Source organism: Ochlerotatus camptorhynchus, unplaced genomic scaffold, assembly GCF_037179485.1.
Source record: "Ochlerotatus camptorhynchus isolate MF236.1 unplaced genomic scaffold, CSIRO-AGI_Acam_v1.1 ptg000402l, whole genome shotgun sequence".
NCBI classification, from domain to species: domain Eukaryota; kingdom Metazoa; phylum Arthropoda; class Insecta; order Diptera; family Culicidae; genus Ochlerotatus; species Ochlerotatus camptorhynchus.
Genome location: NW_027040888.1, coordinates 2978213 through 2984212, shown reverse-complemented (window position 1 = coordinate 2984212; position 6000 = coordinate 2978213).

Below are 6000 nucleotides of genomic sequence, written 5' to 3'. Positions count from 1 at the left end.
CAATTGCGTTTTTACTCAAAAACATGCCGTGCGATAGCTCTTTCTTCATGGATTTTCATGAATATTCTTTCTATAGACTCAAAGTGAATCATTGACCACATTGGCCGCTCTCGGAACCACTGGATACCCCCAGGGGAACCTGTAGCAGGGGACAATTGCGTCGTTACTCAAAAACATGCCGTGCGACAGCTCTCTCTTCATGGATTTTCAACGTACTTACGGAAGCAATTCCTTATTGTTGCTGTAATTTTCGAAAAATAGCTCGGCAGCTTTCACATAATGCTTCTGGTAGGAGCAACCTGTATTTGGCTTATCTCCTTTTCGATACAGGACTTTTCAAACTCTTCTAACGACGACTTCCTCAAGTTCTTTTTTAAGTTTTCCCGCAAGTGGAAGTAACAGTTGATGGGTGTGCATGTTGCGAACACCGATGTTGCCGCCGACTTTAGAGCTATTTCACCATCACTGATAAACTACTCAATATGCATAGATACGCCCGTTCGTACGCAGGTGTCTTTCAATGCTTGGAAAGCGAAGGCATAATCACTTAGTCAAGATAGTAGCGAATGCCACAGGGTGTGCGTGGCGCATCTCGTCCACCATACAGATGACCAGTAGCGGGTAGCCCTCTAGGGTCGTTTTAAAAGTGCAATCCACCGCCAAGATACGTAGCTTACCAATCACAGAGAGCAGCCGTTTGGAAGATACCACAAATCGAAATTTGTTGTTCTCATGGTCAATATCTTTATTAAGGACGAATATGGGAATTAGAACAAACGCTTTTTATTAAACAAATAAATCGACATGTCGTTTTCTGGGAAGAAACGGTGAAACATATAAGAAATAATTTGGAAACACCTTCCGGAGAAGTTGTATAACACACTTTAGAACGAAGCCTGTAGTAGCTAGAGAAAACTGAGGAACGCATAGTTTTTAAAACCAGGTAATCTGAGGTTTTCTCGACGAAAATTTGAAAGGCCAATGAACCAACAGAATCGTTTGCAACCTTTGAGAATAATTTGTAACATGGAGGAAAATGTAAGAATTTCTTATTTATAATATTCGAACTGATCCACAGACCTCAGACCTCAGATTGATGTGCTAAAAAATCATGTTATTGCAAAGACTCAAACAAATGCAAGGCATAATTGAAAAAAATAAAGACTTGAATTAACATCCAAACAATTGCTTGAGGATAAAACTATATGCTATATGGTTCAATTTGCAACTTTGTTTTTGTCCAGCCTGGACAACCAGGTTCGCAGAATACTTGATCAGCTACCGGAACCCAAGATGTTTGTAGGGGACCTGAACGGTCACCACCCGGCCTGGGGTTGCCCACGAGCTGACCCTAGAGGCGTCACTCTCTGCGATATTTTCGAGCAGGAAGATCTGGTCATTTTAAATGATGGCGGCCCAACGTATGTCAGCGGTCGGCACACCACCGCCATTGACGTGTCCACAGCCAGACGTTCTCTGGCGGGCAATGCGCTCTGGTCGATTAACCCGGATCTGTGCGGCAGCAACCACTATCCGGTACAGATTCGGTTATCCACCGCATCGCCCCCAGATAACACCCGAAGACCGTGGTGGCGCTACGGGGAAGCTGATTGGGAGGACAGAACCAGGAACCCACGACCATCCCAAGCATCACGGAAACCATGTATAAAGCCGCTAGCACCAGTATAATAAAAACTGGCTGTGTCCCCGGGTGGAAGGCACTCCACTGGTGGAACGACGAAACCAAAAGAGCAGTAAAAGCCAGGCGAAAAGCACTCCGGAAGCTCAAACGAACCTCCACAAACGATCCAGCAAGAGAAGAGTGTAGGGAATGAGAGCAGTACAGGCAGCGATGTATCTAGAGTGAGAAAGAGAGATAGATAGAGTAAAGGTGTAGGAAGAGCAAAAAAAAAAGGTACTAAATAGGGGCTGAAAATAAAGAGAGTCAGTCGTATGAATAGCTTTGAAGAAGAAACACGGCAACATAATTTACATATAAAAGAAAATCCGAAAAATGGCCATGCCAGGACGGTCAGGACACGACAAAGAGGTCCTCGCGAACTATCGCCAGCAGCATAAAAAATGCCGACAGGAGATCCGGACGGCGAAACAAAATTGCTGGTCGGACTTTCTGGAGAGTATCAATGCCGAACAATCGTCAGCGGAGCTATGGAGTCGCATCAACGCCCTTAGCGGCAAGCGGCGATCATCTCCGCTTCAGATTCGAACAGACACCGTCACCATCACTGATCCAACCGTCGTAGCAGACGAACTGGGCAAATACTTCGCCAAACTATCCTGCATCTCGGAGTACAGCGAAAGCTTCCGACAGCGAGACCGCCCCTCTCTCTCCTCTCTGTCTACCTTTGGAATTCCTCCAGATAACGACGACCTACCGATCAGCAGCCCACTCTTCTGGGAAGAACTCGTGTTCGCTCTCAGTCGGAGCAACGGGAACTCGAATGGACCGGACGAAATCGGCTACCCGCTGCTAAAGCACCTTCCACCCCAAGGCAAAACGAAACTTCTCGACCTCTAGAACCAACTCTGGACCGCTGAAGAATACCCGGAAAACTGGAGATAAAGCCTCGTTGTACCGTTGCCGAAAACCAATGTCGGGACCAAAGACATCACTGGGTTCCATCCCATTGCACTGACCTGCTGCATGGCGAAAGTCCTGGAACGGATGGTCAACAGGAGGTTTAAGCAATATCTTGAGACCAAGGGGCTGCTTGACCATCGGCAGCACGCCTTCAGCCAAGGGTATTGGACCTCCACCTACTTCGCCACTCTTTGGGAAGTCCTGAAGGAGGCAAAGGACCAAAGTCATCACGCGGAGATCGTCTCGCTGGACATCTCCAAGGCGTTCAACCGAACATGAACACCAGCTGTATTGAAGAAGCTTGCTGATTGGGGCCATCCTTCACTTCATCTGAAACTTTCTGACCGACCGATCTTTTCGGGTTTCGGTTGAAAACGTGCAATCCGGAAGTTTCAGTGAGGAAACCGGAGTGCCACAGGGTTCGGTGATCGCGGCACCCTCTTCCTGGTGGCCATGAATGGGGTCTTTGCCCAACTACCCAAGAACGTTTACATCTTCGTCTACGCGGATGACGTCCTCATTGTAACGGTGGGTCCCACCCTGCAGAGGACGAAACTGAGAGCGCAAGCGGCAGTCTCCTCGGTGGTCAGATGGGCTGACTCTGTTGGTTTCCAGCTTTCCGCCGGCAAGAGCGTGCGCTGCCATATTTGTACCACCAGGCATCGCAGCAACGGACAGCCCATCATGATTAAAAAACAAGCAATACCGACTAAAAACACCGTGAGGGTCTTGGGAGCGCTCCTCGATCGGAATTTATCCTTTGAGCCGCACTTCCAACAAGTAAAGAAGGACTGTCGCAGTCGGTCCAAGCTGATTAAGACCATCTCCCGCCCCCACCGATCCAACAATTGCGAAATCCACTTCCGCGTAGCTAGAGCCATCATCGACAGTCGCCTACTGTACGGTGTAGAGATTACATGCCTTGCCGCCAAGAAAGCCTTCACGTTCGAACAGTCTCCGGTCTCCTGCCCTCTACCTCGGCCGACACTGCATGCGTTGAAGCCGGTATCCTACCTTTTCGGCTCGTTTTCACCGCAGCTACTGCTACCAAAGCCGCTGCCTTTCTCGCTAAAACGTCGGGAAACAACAGGATCGTTCTCCTCGACGAGGCGAACCGACTCCTCCGCACGGCCGCCGACGTAGATCTCCCTCGAGTGGCCAGGGTCCACTGGCACGGAGACAAAAGTTGGCAATCGCACAAGATTAAAATTGACAGCCGAATCAAGGACCGCTTCAGGGCAGGAGACAACTCGCTGGCTTTACGCCGGACAGTTGTCGAAACTCTCGGGGTGCACTACCAAGGTTATGAAGTTAGGTTCAAAGACGGCTCGCTCTCCAGGAGCGGAGTGGGAATGGGGGTCTCCGGAGATGGTCTGCTTGTGATCAGATCGCTCCCGACCCAATGCTCGGTGTTCTCAGCTGCGGCAGCGGCCATTCTCCAACCGGCCGATATTAGTCGTAACTGACTCACACAGCGTGATATTGGCCCTAACAACAGAAACACCGAAGCATCCGTGGATCCAAGGAACGGTAAAGCACGCGCCGCCCAACACAGTATTCATGTGGGTACCTGGTCACTGCGGGATCTAAGGGAACCTAAAAGCCAACCACCTCGCCGGCTCAGGCCACACCGGATTCAGGTCCACTGGCAATCTCCAAGATGTCAAAAAGTGGATCAAACGGACGATTTGGAGAGCCTGGGACACCGAGTGGAGGAACAACAGGACACACCATCTTTGGAAGATCAAGGCGACCACCGGAACCTAGAAAGGATTGACCAAACCTACGAGAACAGCGAGTGGTGTCAAGGCTGCGCACCGGGAACAGCAGAGTCTCCCACAGCTTCGGAGGAACACCGTTTCGGAGGACCTGTGAAACCTGCGGAGCAGATCCTCGTGAACTGCGCGCAGTTGGAAGACCTTCGGGCTGCCTTCGGCTTGGGGTCATTCCTGAGTCCCCGGCAGCAGCCGCCCTCATCACCTTCCTAAAGGAGGCGAACCTTTACCACAATACCAAAATGGCTGCGAAATCGTCTACGCAGGGCAAGGAAGCGGTACTTTCGGTCTAGGAATGAACAGCATAAGGCTGAGCTGCGTGACTTAGAGAGCGAATATAACTCTTTGCATGCACAATGCTTTCGCTGCTACATTCATCGTACTGAAGCAAGTCTGAAACAGGACCCCCAACATTCTGGCGTAAGCGATCCAACGGAATGCCTCGACATCTTCGTTACCAAGGTGAGGCAGCTGAATCTCCATCAGAATCTGCAAATCTGTTCTCGGCGTTCTTTCGAAGTGTGCAAAGTAATAACCGACCACCTTTGACTCCCAAGTAACAATTTCGGTTTTATAAGGGTTCTGTAGACCATGATTTAGACTTGTAGCATGCTTTAAAACCTCCATAAAACTTGCAATGTTACTTGGGCTGAATCGTACTTGAGCAATTTGCCGCAATAGCAGTTTATGTCGACTTTTCTAAAGCATTCGACAAAGTGCCGCATGCACTGGCAGTGGAAAAACTCAAACGCATGGGATTCCCTCAGTGGCTTACCCAATGGATTGAATCGTACTTGTCTGAGCGTTGGGCTTTTGTACGCCTCGGTGGAACCTCATCTGAAACGTTCTCAATTACTTCCGATGTTCCCCAAGGAAGTCATTTGGGACCATTACTTTTCGTGCTGTTTGTTAACGATCTGTGCGGACTCATCAGATCACCGAGGTACATGTTCGCTGATGACCTGAAATTCTTCCACCTGATAACCTCCATGGTCGATTGTTGCGCGCTCTTCAGATGGATATCGACTCGCTTCTTGAATTGTGCTCATTAAACGGAATGAAAGTGAATATTCGTAAATGTAACATCATCTCGTTCAACCGATCTAGGACAACTGCCATTTTCGATTATAAGATGAACGCTTCAAGTGTCAACCGTGTGTCATCAATCAAGGATCTTGAATTAATACTGGACAGCAGTGATGGCATAATCCTCACTCAAATGATTTTGTTTCGCTCTCAAGGGCTCCCAATATCACGCATGATATTGGAATAAAATATCAAGCATGATATTGTTTTTACAAGCTCCTTTGATATTGCGAGACTATTCAGAACATGTAAAATTGCAGCCACGAGTTGAATTGCCACAAAAATGATTCCTTTGCACATCGTTTTCTTAGAAAGAGAAAGCATAGTATGCTATCTTTCTTTACGCTTCACAGATGGCAGACACGAAGTTACTGCTGCCAGCAGTGATGGAAGTTTCGTTTCGTGTTCGGATGTACAGCAAAAATCTTGAAGCTCAAACTCAACACAGTTTGGTGAGAATTGTAGCCGGGGAGTTTTGTTAGCATGATATCATAGCAACCGTATCACAGCTTGTAATATCATCGGCTGTTGTTTGCG